Source organism: Leucoraja erinacea, chromosome 34 (assembly GCF_028641065.1).
Source record: "Leucoraja erinacea ecotype New England chromosome 34, Leri_hhj_1, whole genome shotgun sequence".
Lineage (NCBI taxonomy): Eukaryota > Metazoa > Chordata > Chondrichthyes > Rajiformes > Rajidae > Leucoraja > Leucoraja erinaceus.
In genome coordinates, this window is record NC_073410.1 from 2497501 (window position 1) to 2512217 (window position 14717).

The 14717-nt window shown below is 47.9% G+C and overlaps 1 protein-coding gene across 7 annotated transcripts in view; it reads right to left on the minus strand.

Annotated features, from left to right (window-relative positions):
* zmiz1a (zinc finger, MIZ-type containing 1a) overlaps positions 1–14717 on the minus strand; it is a 277790-nt gene that overhangs the window by 169559 nt on the left and 93514 nt on the right. For 6 of the 7 annotated variants that reach the window (XM_055661643.1, XM_055661647.1, XM_055661644.1 and 3 more), the window contains exons 2-3: positions 12122–12195; positions 11987–12020 (exon numbers count right to left, since the gene is read on the minus strand). The exons of the other annotated variant lie outside the window; for it this stretch is intronic. The gene's annotated coding sequence lies outside the window, so the exon portion shown is untranslated. The remainder of the gene's footprint in view (positions 1–11986; positions 12021–12121; positions 12196–14717) is intronic. 7 annotated transcript variants of the gene reach the window in all.

Below are 14717 nucleotides of genomic sequence, written 5' to 3' on the forward strand. Positions count from 1 at the left end.
TATCATCGTTCCTTACAATGCCATGTACGACAGTGATCGCAACTTCTACTGAAGTGTGGATGGCCGTCGGCTCGTTAGAAGCCCATCCGCCCTTTGACAGGTCTTGTTTTTGGTCCTGCTGGGGGTCCACAGCCCCCTCCTCACCTGGCAAACCAGGTTTAGTCGCCGACTATCCGACCATGGACAACCAAACTCAACAATATCCTCAAAGACCATCAAAGGGTCTCGACCCGAAACGTCACCTATTCCTTCGCTCCATAGATGCTGCCTCACCCGCTGAGTTTCTCCAGCATTTTTGTCTACCTTCGATTTTTCCAGCATCTGCAGTTCTTTCTTAAACATCAAAGAACCCTGACATATCCAGTCACATTCCATTCCTTCATTGGATGTTGGAAGGGACTCGTTTGATGAGCTGGAAGATTTTTCCAGCCTAATTGTGGAAACATTACACAAAATCTCTTGGTTTTGTCAGCTATCACACAGAGTCACACAGCACGGAAACAGGCCCTTCGGCCCAACTTGCCCATGTTGATCAAGATCATTTTTTACACAGAGAGTGGTGAATGTGTGGAATTCTCTGCCACAGAAGGTAGTTGAGGCCACAGTTCATTGGCTATATTTAAGAGGGAGTTAAATGTGGCCCTTGTGGCTAAAGGGATCAGGGGGTATGGAGAGAAGGCAGGGATGGGATACTGAGTTGGAGATCAGCCATGATCATATTGAATGGCGGTGCAGGCTCGAAGGGCTGAATGGCCTATTCCTGCACCTATTTTCTATGTTTCTATGTTTCTAAGATGCCCCATCTACACTAGTCCCACCTGCCTTCCTATCTGGGTGCTTGTCCAAATGTATTGCCCACATGTTGTTCCTGTACCTGCCTCATCCACCTCCTCTGGCAGGATGTTACATATACCCACCACCCTTTTACACAAGATCTTCTATTGATCAAATGCTCTGAAATAACGGTGTGTAATTCCTTGTATGTGAATACTTGGCCAATAAACTTACTTATTTACTTAAAATAAAAAATATACCAGAAACCTTATTGCAACTCATGCACTTTTGTAATCTGCACACTCCCGTAGCTTAGTTCATTTTAGTTTAGTGATACAGCATGGAAACAGGCCCTTCGGCCCACCGAGTCCATGCCGACCAGCGATCCCCGCGCACTAACACTAACCTATACACAAGGGTCAATTTACCAATTTCTATTGAAGCCAATTAATCTACAAACCTGTAGGTCTTTGGAGTGTGGCAGGAAACCGGAGCACCCGGAGAAAACCCACGCGGTTACAGGGAGAACGTACAAACTCCACACAGACAGCAGCCGTAGTTAGGATCGAACCTGGGTCTCTGGCGCTGTGATACCCCTTGTCCCACTTAGGAAACCTGAACGGAAACCTCTGGAGACTTTGCGCCCCACCCAAGGTTTCCGTGTGGTTCCCGGAGGTTTTTGTCAGTCTCCCTACCTGCTTCCACTACCTGCAACCTCCGGCAACCACCTGCAACCTCCGGGAACCGCACGGAAACCTTGGGTGTGGCGCAAAGTCTCCAGAGGTTTCCGTTCAGGTTTCCTAAGTGAGACGGGGGCTGAGGCAGCAACTCTACCGCTGCAACACCGTGCTGCTCCAGCTGCAAGTGTATATACTGCATTCTAATTATTTTCTCTTTTGCATTACGTGGTGGGATGATTTGCCTGGATACCATGCAAAACAAAGTGTCTCAGTCGTACCTCGAGGCAGGTGACAATAATAATCCAACCTCAACTCTCTCTTGGGTTCTCAACATTCCAGCGTGGCCGGGTTTGACACCCCAAGGTCATCCCACAATGTCTCCAGCTTCACGTTTTGGTTTGCAGGTTAATTGTAAAGTGCCCCTAGTGTGTGTGGGACGGTGTAAAGGGCCAGTCCCACTGTATGAGTTAATTCTCCCGAGTTTCCCCTGATTCGAACTCGTACAATTACGGTAATGGCCGCTGGTAGGAACTCGGGGCTAATGTGGACATTTTTCAACATGTTGGAAAATCTTCCCGAGCTTACCGCGTTTCCCGAGTACCTGCCGTTAGCGTTACGAGCCACTAAGAGACGTCCCCGAGCTCCGACGTACCCGCTACGTACATTCCACGTGCTTACCACGAGTTTGATTTTATTTTAAACTCGGGAGAGCTCTTGAATTAGCTCGTACAGTGGGACAGGCCCTTTAATGTGCGGGGATCGCTGGTCGGTGCGGACTGGATGGGCCAAAGGGCCTGTTTCCGTGCTGTATCTTTGGTGGCTGGATTTACAGGGTGGTTTTGAAGACTCTGCTAAAACAGGGTGGTTATTTGCCACGCCATTTCCTTGAGCCATTATACTCTACTATTTTATCTGGTTCCAACGTACCAAGCAATGCGTTACGATGGGGCCTGACGTACACGGCAGCCCACATGAGCTGGCCAAGCCACACAGTGACCTCCACAGCTCGGGGAAGGGAAGGCAACAAGCTGAAAGCTTTCAGCATGGACACATGTTTAGATTCACCCCACAGCTGGTGAACGACAGAGTGGGATGTGAAGAATGGATTGTCTTTGGAGAGTGGGAGGAAACCGAAGATCTCAGAGAAAACCAACGCAGGTCACGGGGAGAACGTACAAACTCGGTCCAGACAAGCTCCCGTAGTCGGGATCGAACCCGGGTCCCTGGCACTGTGACGCAGTAGCTCTAACGCTGTGCCACCGTGCCACCCGTAACAAATTTAGTTTGTCCGTGGAATGTGGGCATGTGCTGGCAAGGCCAACATATGTGGTTCAGTTAAGGTGTTGTTGCCACATGGCATTGAGGTGCAGTCAAAACTTTTTTTGGGGTGGAAGATTGCAACCTTCACCTGGCCCGCCCTGTTTCGACTAATGCAATCAACTAGACATGCACAAACAGAAGATCAAATAGAACAAGTTGTCCAACAACTTTAAGCTGTGCACGCCACATGCAAGAAGAAGAAGAAACATTTTTTGTTGCGTGTTATCCAGTCAGCGGAAAAACTATACATGATTAGTGTATAGATACATGATGTGGGACTAACATTCAGTGCAAGGTAAAGCCAGTAAAGTCTGATCAAGGTGAGTCTGAGGGTGAGCAAAAAGGTAGATAATAGTTAATGTACAGACAGGAAAATGTAAAATTCAGTAGACCATGTTTTAGGTTTAATTAGTGAAACATTACTGGTGACAATAAACAAATGTGGATCACCAACGAGGTGGAGAGTAGTTTACACAATAAGCTGGAGTGACTCAGCGGGACAGGCAGCATTCTGGAGAGAAGGGATGGGTGACGTTTCGGGTTGAGACCCTTCTTCAGACTCTTTCATCTCGAACCCATTCCTTCTATCCAGAGATGCTGCCTGTCCCGCTGAGTCACTCCAGCTTTTTGTGTCTCTCTTCTGTTTAAACCAGCATCTGCAGTTCCTTCCTGCATAGATTGTAGGTAGACACAAAATGCTGGAGTAACTCAGCGGGTCTGTGGAGAGAAGGGATGGGTGGCGTTTTGGGTCGGGACCCTTCGTAGTCCAGTTCTGCCCTCTGGGTGTGTGGGACGGGTATGTAGAACCAGTTGGGTAGCTCAAAGACAAAAAGCCCAGCGTAAAGAGATGGCAGGAGCAAGGAGGCACTGGACTTTGCATGGAGAGGGGGGGAGGGTCTCAGCTGGGAGTGTGCTTTTCAATGGCCTGTCATACCGGGTGGAAAGATGAAATGTGGAGTAAATCCCTGCTGAATAGGCAGTGCCACACCAATGGATAGCTGTGAAACGCGAGGACGGAATGGAATCTAAATCTGCATTCAGACGTTCAAAGGCCCCATTGTTCAGAGTGGGATTCCTACAGCTTTCTCTCAGCCTGCCTCAGGGCTCCCTTAGTTACCACACTCAAAGAGTGGGAGAGAAAGGGAAGGAACATATCGAAAAAAGTGTGGGTGGGGGAAGGTGGAGAAAAAGACACAGAAACCCTTGACGCTCCCAAATAAAACTCCTGCCTTGCTTCTCCCGGCTTGACCTACCCGCTACTGCAGAGAGTTGTGGCTGCAGACCAGACCAGACCAGACCAGACCAGACCTTCACGCAAACCAGCCTCCAGATTTATGGTCTGAAGAAGGGTCTCGACCTGAAACGTCACCCATTCTTTCCACCCAGAGATGCTGCCTGTCCCGCTGAGTTACTCCAGCTTTTTGTGTCGATCTTCGGTTTAAACCGGCATCTGCAGTTCCTTCCTGCATGGATAGTAGGTAGACACAAAATGCTGGAGTAACTCAGCGGGTCTGTGGAGAGAAGGAATGGGCGACGTTTTGGGTCGGGACCCTTCGTAGTCTTTCTCACTTCCACCTGTCTGCAGAAGAGTTTCGGCCCGAAACGTTGCCTATTTCCTTCGCTCCATAAATGCTGCTGCACCCGCTGAGTTTCTCCTCTCCAGCACTTTTGTCTACCTTCTTTCTTACAAAACCCTTCCTTTGACTCCATCTACACCTCACGCTGCCTCGGCAAGGCCAGCAGCATCATCAAGGGCCAGTCTCACCCCGGTCACTCCCTCTTCTCCCCTCTCCCCATGGGGCAAGAGGTACAGAAGTGTGAAAACGAATGCACACCTCCAGATTCAGGGACGGTTTCTTCTCAGCTGTTATCAGGCAACTGAACCATCCTACCACCACTTAGAGAGCGGTCCTGAGCTACCATCTATACCTCATTAATCGGACTTTATCTTGCGATCCTTTTGGCCTGTACACTGTACACTGTGGACAGTGTCTTGATCTGAAACGTCACCCATTCCTTCTCTCCAGAGATGCTGCCTGTCCCGCTGAGTTACTCCAGCATTGTGTGTGCTGGGTATATTGATAATTCTGTGAACACTACTATATACAACACTAATGAAAGTATGTGCAGCCGCTGAGATTTTCGCACATTTCTCAATTTGCACATATTTTTTTTATTTTGAATAAAGTTTATTTTTGGAATAAAAAGGGCTGCTTCATGCCAGCGAAAGGATCATCAAAGCTCCGTGCATTAAACAGGGTCCAAGGAGCTCGAGATCAATTTTAATTAATTAAATTTTAATCAATCAATTATCGGGTTTGTTTTGTCAATCTCTGAACGACAATATTGCTCCCTTCAAATCTAGCCACCACATTCTCCATCCTTCAACAGCAGGCCCAGAAACTCAAAACTAAAAAAACTTGTGGACACTTTCAAAGCATGTTAGGTGATGATCTAAAGGGGCAGCTTGACTTTGTTACCAAGTGGCAGATATCATCTTGCAGCGAAGGAGTCTGTACAAGTTACACAAACAGAGTAGAGTGTTGGACCCGAGCCTCCTGACAGCACAAATAGTTCTGAAGAGAAGGAGTGGGGAAGAGGAGAACTGGGATTCACGTTGATAGAAACATAGACAATAGGTGCAGGAGTAGGTCATTCGGGCTTTCGAGCCAGCACCACCATTCAATATGATCATGGCTGATCATCCTAAATCAGTTCCCCACCGTTCCTGCTTTCTCCACATATCCCTTGATGCCGACAACCCCTTTTGTCCACTGGGTCCACGCTGATCATCGATCACCCACCCACTCACACTAGTTCCATGTTATCCCACTTTGCTAACTACCGACAAACTCACGGCAAGTTAAGGTTTCACCCAAAACCCCGCACAAGTCCGTCAGCCGAGAATGAGGGGGGAATGCCGCGATCTGTAAGGCAGGCAGTAGTAGATGCCTTCTGTGGCAGAGAATTCCACAGAGTGGTGAATCTGTGGAACTCTCTGCCACAGAAGGTAGTTGAGGCCACAGTTCATTGGCTATGTTTAAGAGGGAGTTAGATGTGGCCCTTGTGGCTAAAGGGATCAGGGGGTATGGAGAGAAGACAGGGATGGGATACTGAGTTGGATGATCAGCCATAATCATATTGAATGGCGGTGCAGGCTCGAAGGGCCGAATGGCCTACTCCTGCACCTATTTTATATGTTTCTATGATAGGACTTAGACACAGAATGCTGGAGTAACTCCACGGGACAGGCAGCATCTCTGGAGAGAAGGAATGAATGGATGACGTTTTGGGTCGTGACCCTTCTTCAGACTGATAGACAGACAGGACTGTTTGAAACCTATAAGATTATTAAGGGGTTGGACACGCTAGAGGCAGGAAACATGTTCCCAATGTTGGGGGGGGGGGGGTCCAGAACCAGGGGCCACAGTTTAAGAATAAGGGGTAGGCCATTTAGAACGGAGATGGGGAAAAACATTTTCACCCAGAGAGTTGAGAATCTGTGGAATTCTCTGCGGGATTGAAAGGCACATGAAATGCATTGGAAGGGTTAGAACAAATGCTGGTTCAAACTGCAGATAGACACAAAATAGACACACAGAGAGTCTGTGGAATTCTCTGCCTCAGAGGGCGGTGGAGGCCGCTGCTCTGGATACTTTCAAGAGGGAGCTAGATAGGGCTCTTAAAGATAGTGGAGTCAGGGGATATGGTGAGAAGGCAGGAACGGGGTACTGATTGGGGATGATCAGCCATGATCAGATTGAATGACAGGTGCTGGCTCGAAGGGCCGAATGGCCTACTCCTGCACCTATTGTCTATTGTCATTGAATCATTGTCTTTGGGAAGCGAGAGGAAACCGGAGCACCTGGGGGAAACTCCATACAGGCTGCCTCTGAGGTCGGGATCACAAACCCAGATCTCGGGCGCTGAAAGGCAGCAGCTCTACCCGCTGCGACACTCAGTAACAGGATACCCTCGTGATATCTTCTTGCCCCTAAGCTGATTGTACAAAATTAAGACGCTGAGGTACGGCAAGAACATTAACCGTGAATCGTAGAATAGACTTAATGTCTACAGCTGTGATTTGCGGGTTATGGTTTCAAATATAAAGAGCATCATTTTTTTCAAAGGGCTGTTTTAAACAGAATGGGCCGAATGGCCTCCCCCAGCTCACTGGCGTTTCACTGGCTCATCCACCTGAGGCCGGAAAATAACTATTTAAAACCACAACCATTTTCACAAAAGGGGAACAGGGAAATTGTCCTGAAATGTAATCAACTGCCCGAGCATCACTCGCGATAAATAAATAATTCCTGTAAAACCAGCCCCGATGGCAACAATGCAAGGAAGGGAGGGTGTGTTTTGGGGTGGACCCTAATTAAATACTCTCCACAGCTCAACAACACTCTTTGAACAACACTCATTGACTTTCATATGAAGAAAGACTGGATAGACTCGGCTTGTACTCGCTAGAATTTAGAAGATTGAGGGGGGATCTTATAGAAATTTACAAAATTCTTAAGGGGTTGGACAGACTAGATGCAGGAAGATTGTTCCCGATGTTGGGGAAGTCCAGAACAAGGGGCCACACAGTTTAAGGATAAGGGGAAAATATTTTAGGACCGAGATGAGGAAAACATTTTTCACACAGAGAGTGGTGAATCTGTGGAATTCTCTGCCACAGAAGGTAGTTGAGGCCACAGTTCATTGGCTATATTTAAGAGGGAGTTAGATGTGGCCCTTGTGGCTAAAGGGATCAGGGGGTATGGAGAGAAGGCAGGTACAGGATACTGAGTTGGATGATCAGCCATGATCATATTGAATGGCGGTGCAGGCTCGAAGGGGCGAATGGCCTACTCCTGCACCTATTTTCTATGTTTCTATGTTTCTATTGCCCTTAGCTACTCTGACTGTGCCTCCCAAATAGACACGTCATAGACAATAGACAATAGGTGCAGGAGTAGGCCATTCGGCCCTTCGAGTCAGCACCGTCATTCACAGTGATCGTGGATGGAGAGAGAAAGCAAGGGCTATCTGAAGTTAGAGAAGTCAATGTTCATACCGCTGGGGTGTAAACTACCAAAGGAAATACGAGGCGCTGTTCGTCCAATATGCGCTGGGCCTCACTCTGACAATGGAGGAGGCCCGGGACAGAAAGGTCAGATTGGGAATGGGAGGGGGGGTTGAAGTGCTGGGCCCCGGGAGTTACCAAATACTGGAGTAATTCAGCAGGACAGGCAGCAGGTCACCTATTCCTTCTCTCCAGAGATGCTGCCTGTCCTGCTGAGTTACTCCAGCATGTTTCCGTGCGGTGACGGGCAGTTTAATCTAATGATTTTATTACCACTCTTGGTGTCCGAGGGAACTTGGATTAATGCAAATGTGAGTTCAAATCCCACCACTGCAGTTGGGGAATTTAAATTCTGTTAATTGAATTTGGATGAAAAAATCCAGCAAATTTTATTCAGAGAATGTCGAAACAAAGAACTGGAGGTGCCAGTTTACAAGAAATAGACACAAAGTGCTGGAGTAACTCGGTCTGAAGGAGGGTCGCGACCCAAAACATCACCTCCAGAGAGGAGGAGGGGGGATCTTATAGAAACGTACAAAATTCTTAAGGGGTTGGACAGACTAGATGCAGGAAGATTGTTCCCGATGTTGGGGAAGTCCAAGACAAGGGGTCACAGTTTAAGGATAAGGGGGAAATCCTTTAAAACCGAGATGAGAAAAACATATTTTCACACAGAGTGGTGAATCTCTGGAATTCTCTGCCACAGGGGGTAGTTGAGGCCAGTTCATTAGCTATATTTAGGAGGGAGTTAGATGTGGCCCTTGTGGCTAAAGGGATCAGGGGGTATGGAGAGAAGGCAGGTACGGGATACTGAGTTGGATGATCAGCCATGATCATATTGAATGGCGGTGCAGGCTCGAAGGGCCGAATGGCCTCTACTCCTGTACCTATTTTCTATGCTGCGTAACCCACTGAGTTACTCTTGTGTGCCTTTTTTGGGATTTTTTTCAAGATATCTTTTGAGATAAGGAGACTGTTGGAGAGGGGGTCATTTGTTGTGCATTCCCGGGTTGGTGGTGGGGACATGCCTGTGCTCCCTCTCACCAATGTCACTGCGTAGGACATTCCATCAGGGGAACAAGGAAATTGTCCAGCATTGTTGGGACTATCTGCAGTTCCTTCCTACACATTCAACCTGACGCATCCAAGCTGACCAAGATGCCCCATCTGTACCAGTCCCACTTGCCTGTGCTTGGCCCGTGTCCCTCTAAACACTCTAAGCAAGCACGTGTACTTATTTCCAGTAACCCCTTGCTCAGTCACGGCCAGGAGAAGGAGGAGAAAGAGTGAATCCCATCCACTTGAGCACAGCGCCACTTCTCATGTGATCTCAACCGAGATTAGAAACATAGAAACATAGAAAGTAGGTGCAGGACTAGGCCATTCGGCCCTTCGAGCCTGCACCGCCATTCGATATGATCATGGCTGATCATCCAACTCAGTATCCCATCCCTGCCTTCTCTCCATACCCCCTGATCCCTTTAGCCACAAGGGCCACATCTAACTCCCTCTTAAATATAGCCAATGAACTGTGTGGCCTCAACTACCCTCTGTGGCAGAGAATCCCACAGATTCACCACTCTCTGTGTAAAAAATGATCCTCTCATCTCGGTCCTAAAAGATTTCTTCCCTCTTATCCTTAAACTGTGTGGCCCCTTGTTCTGGACTTCCCCAACATCGGGAATAATCTTCCCTAGAAACGCCCTGCCAACCAAAGACCCCACAGCCACAGTTTCCACACTTGCAAATATCTCTGTCGTGGATTCCCCAAACACATTTGCGCTCACTGAATCCATTTATCCAAATGCACTTTGTGCTGCAGCAACACATACAGCACAAGAGGTTGGAAATCTACCTCTGGGGAGCTGTGACGGGAAATCCCACCAGAAGTCACACCGAGCTGTTAAAACACAAACACACTGTCTGTACAGGAGCGGTGCCTTGGTGGAAAATGTGCCTGCAACAGTCTTATTCAGACACTCCCTTCTCTGTGACCTCCATGTTCAAGGACAGCCTCTCCCCAACAAATATTAGGCCTTTGAGCACAACAAAACACCAACTAAACCATGACCTATCCTGAGTGCCCACAGGACTTCAGGGTTTTTGCACGACTATTGTTTTTTTTTCTAATTTATTGAGTTATTTTATTCATCATGTTATCTGTGAGTGCTGTGTTTATGGATAGGCCTGTTATGCTGCTGCAACTAAGAATTTAATTGTGCTATTCTGGGTATAAATGGCAATTAGACAGACATAGACACAGAATTAGGCCATTCAGCCCATCATAGAAACATAGAAAATAGGTGCAGGATTAGGCCCTTCGAGCCAGCACCGCCATTTAATATGATCATCCAAAATCAGTACCCTGTTCCTGCTTTTTCCCCATACCCCTTGATTCTGTTAGCCCTAAGAGCTTAATCTAACTCTCTCTTGAAAACTCATCGAGTCTACCCCACCATTCAATCATGGCTGATCTATTTTCCCCTCTCAACCCCATTTTCCCTCCTCCTCCCCATAACCTTTGACTCCCTTCCTAATCAAGAACCTATCCATTTCTGTGTTAACAAATACCCAGTGACTTGGCTTCACCACTGCCTCTGGCAATCAATTGCACAGATTCATCACCCCCTGGCTAAAGGAATTCCTCCTCATCTCCATTCTAAAGGAGGCTGCAACTGCGGGTCTGCGGACGGCGGCACCGGGAGCCCGTGGGTCCCTGGAGGGAGACCGCTTTTCAGGGCTCCTGCAACGGCGACTTCTCCCGCCCGAGTTGCGGGGTTGAAGAGCTCCTGGAGCGGGGCCTAACATCACCGCCCCGCGCGGCTTGGAATGGCCGCGGGACTCTGCGAGCGCACGCCGGGGGCTCTAACACCAAGACCCGGTGTGCGACCTTGCACCACCCGGCGTGGCTTTAATGGCCGCGGGACAATCGCCATCGCCAGCCGGGGGCTTTGACTTTGACTCTGTCATCGGGGGGGGGAGAGTGCAGTGGAGAGATAAGTTTTTTTGGCTTCCATCACAGCGATGTGATGGATGTTTATGTAAAATGTAAATTATGTTGTCTTGGCTCTATTTGTTTGTAATGTATGGCTGCAGAAACGGCATTTCGTTTGAACCTCACGGGGTCCAAATGACAATTAAATTGACTATTGACTATTGACTATTGATTGACTAAAGGAGAACGTTGGAAAACATAGAACTAAAGTGAATGGGTGATCGATGGCTGGCGAGAATTTGGTGGGCTGAAGGGCCTGTAATCTCAATCAATCGATCAGATGCAGGAAAACAGTTGGAGAACACATACATACAGATGTACAAACTCAAAGTAGGAGCCGAGCAGACCCTCTCGCAAACTCAATAAGATTAGGACTGATCTCACCTCTACATTCACTCCTCACCCCAGCAATCTTTCCCTCCCTTGCTTCTCAAGAATCTATCTGTCTCTGCGTAAAACTATTCAAAGGATCAGCTTCCAGAACCGGAGTTTGACTGACTACAGAGAAACCTTCCACCTCATCCATCTTAGATGTGAGGCCCCTCAGGTTAAAGCTGTCACACCTTCTCTAGAACAAAGAACCTATAGCGGAGCAAGATAGACCACTCCTGCTAAATGAAATGGGCTGACGTGTAGTACGCAACGGAGTGGAACGTGGGCCTTTTTTTCATCTATTTCCGTAACCCGACCCGACCCGACCCGCAGTGTAATCAACGTTGCTGGGGAACAGTGTGTGTCAATAAATTAAAATTCTGAAAATGAGGAGAAGATTTTTACCAAATAACTTTTATTTTTACGAGGATGTTTCTGTAACCGGACTAGTTATCCTACGGGATCTTTGGTGCGGAGACGGAAGCCGGTTACGGAAACGGGGCCGAAAATGACCCACGAATCTGCCCATGACCGTACTAGGTCTTTTTCGTCGAGTGGGCGATCTTGCTCGCTATAGGATCTTTCTTTTAGAATGCGTCATTAAGTACATATTCCTTAGCTGGGATCAACACACCTGGACACATGTTTGGGCCACCTCGGTTGGCGTCACCGACCACATTGTCTCCCGCTTTCCCAGGTAGAAGGAACAGGTACAAACTGGGCAAGGTGCCCCGCACTGGACAACTGATGGAAGTGGACAGAGCGGTCACTTACCAGGTGGCACAGGGTGGCCGGTGGTTTGGACGTAGCAGTGGGCGGGAGATGAGGGGGGGGGGGGGGGGGAGATGGGGGGCTCCTTGTCACCGCCAAGATCGAGACTCCTCTTCTAGTTTACAACCCGCCCAGCTCGCACCGGCTTGGGTCGTGCGACACCACCATCAGAGTCTGCTGTGGAGCTTGCCAGATGAGTAGAGTTGTCCCACCTGGTCAACGAGAGAGAATGCATTAGCCTCTTGGTCATTCACAAACCCATCCACACATTGCTTGATGTTAAAACCCAGATACATCTCAGCACAATTCCACTGTGAGTCATAGTCATCCAGCATGGAAACAGGCCCTTCAGCCCATCTCGTCCATGCTATCCAAGATGCCCCATCTCAACTAATCCCATTTGGCCCACATCCCTCTAAAAACATTCCTCTCTACGTAACTTTCGAAATGTCCCTTAAATCCTATTGGAGTACCGGTCTTATCTATCTCCATGTTTTAGTTTAGTTTAGTTTAGAGATACAGCGTGAAAACAGGCCCTTCGGCCAACCGGGTCCGCGCTGACCTACGATCCCCGCATATTAACACTATCCTACACCCACTAGGGACAATTTTTACATTTACACCAAGCCAATTTACCTACAAACCTGCACGTCTTTGGAGTGTGGGAGGAAACCGAAGATCTTGGAGAAAACCCACGCAGGTCACGGGGAGAACGTACAAACTCTGTACAGACAGCGCCCGTAGTCAGGATTGAATCTGGGTCTCTGGTGCTGCAAGCACTGTAAGGCAGCAACTCTACCGCTGTGCCATAACCCTTCATCCTCTGGTCCTTTGACTCTGGGTAAATGACTGTGTGCATTCACCTTATCTATTCCCCACAGTTAACACTCAGTCGGGGAGTCATATACACACGAGGCAGGCTGCAGTGTGAGCCAAGGAATATTCCAGCCACCACGTTTTCGGAGGGACTCTGGGAGACACGAGGATGTCTCGGCAAGTCTGGGCGACGAGCTGTGGTGGGAAATTTGTCGCTGAAATCTCCAGCTAAATGTGTTGCCCAAATCTCCGCCAGGCAACCCAGCCAACTGTACCCCACGTGACCAAACAGCGCCCATGCAGTAAATCAGAGGCTGCAACCTCATGACGCTCCTCCAATACATTTACCGGGATGCATCCCAGCACGGTTTGGGAACAGCTCCATCCAAAACCACAACAAGTTGCTGGTTTAAACCAAAGATCGACACAAAAATCTGGAGTAACTCAGTGGGACAGGCAGCATCTCTGGAGAGAGGGAATGGGTGACGTTTCGGACAGGTTAGGGGTAAGGGATAAGTTTGATTGTAACCATGTATGGTCTTTTCGTATACTGGATATCACCCAAACAAAAGGCTTTTCACTGTACCTCAGTACATGTGGCATTAATAGATTAACTAAACTAAAAGATGAGCAACCACATATGCACTGACACACACATCCCTGCAAACCACAGGCCATAAACAGAACAAGCCCCTACACTGGAAGCAAGGCAGAATTATCACCAACATTACATTGATTCCCACCCACCACCCTCATCTTTGGACCCCCTGTGCATAGGGGAGAGGGTAGGGTCGAAGGTGTCCTGGTTGGGTTGCTCCTGGGCCTGGCCAAGCTGGCCATCCATGGGTCAACGGCGACATGCTGAAGAGGGCTCTGCCCGAGCCGGCTGCCTGCCTCTTTTACGGGGTTACATCCGCACCCGGGTGCTACTAGTAAAGTACTACCCGCTGTCCACGGGAATCCTGGGGGATTTCCGGGACCGCTGGGCACCGCGGGGGCTGGACTGAATCATCAATAAGTAAGTAAGTTTAAGTAAGTTTATTTGCCAAGTATTCACACACAAGGAATTTGCCTTGGTGCTCCCTCCGCCCACAAGTAACAACATGACATACAGTGACAGTTACGAATGACTCACAAAACACTAAAGGATGGGGAAATAGTGATTTATTATTCAATATTTAAGAATATTTGCTCTATTTTCTATTATGGTGGTGGGTATGTTTGTATTTTTGTGCTGTTCATATCATTTTTGTTAATTGTTGATTACATTTTTTTTTGGTGAGAAAAACTAAAAGAAACATTACATTAATAAACACATATTTCTAAATTTATTTCTTCACCCTGCTTCAAAATAACCTGATTCATTTAATTTTTCCTACTTAAATCAGCAGTGAAAATCTCATTAAAATAATTCCCCCTCGCTGAAGCGATCATTTTCCCGCAGTTATCTCTTCATGTTTGTTAACCTTTCTTAGTCAATGAGCAGCAGCGAAGTAGCAGGCCAGTAATCAAGAGGCTGGGGCTGTGAGTCCAGTGGCTTCAGGTCAAATCCCACCTGGGCATTTAGGGAATTTAAATTAAATGAATTAAGAAATGTAAGCTTCACCAGCAATGGTAACTATGATACCACTGAATAGCCGTTAAACCTCAACTGATCTTCTAATGACATCTGGGGAGGGACATTCGCCATCCTTAACTGATATAAAAACGATAGACACAAAATGCTGGAGTAACTCAGCGGGACAGGCAGCATCTCTGGAGAGAAGGAATGGACTTTCTTCAGGTCTCGACCCAAAACGTCACCCATTCCTTCTCTCCAGAGATGCTGCCTGTCCCGCTGAGTTCCTCCAGCATTTTGTGTCTACCTTAGATTTTAACTAGCATCTGCAGTTCTTTCTTACCCATCTGCAATTCCTTC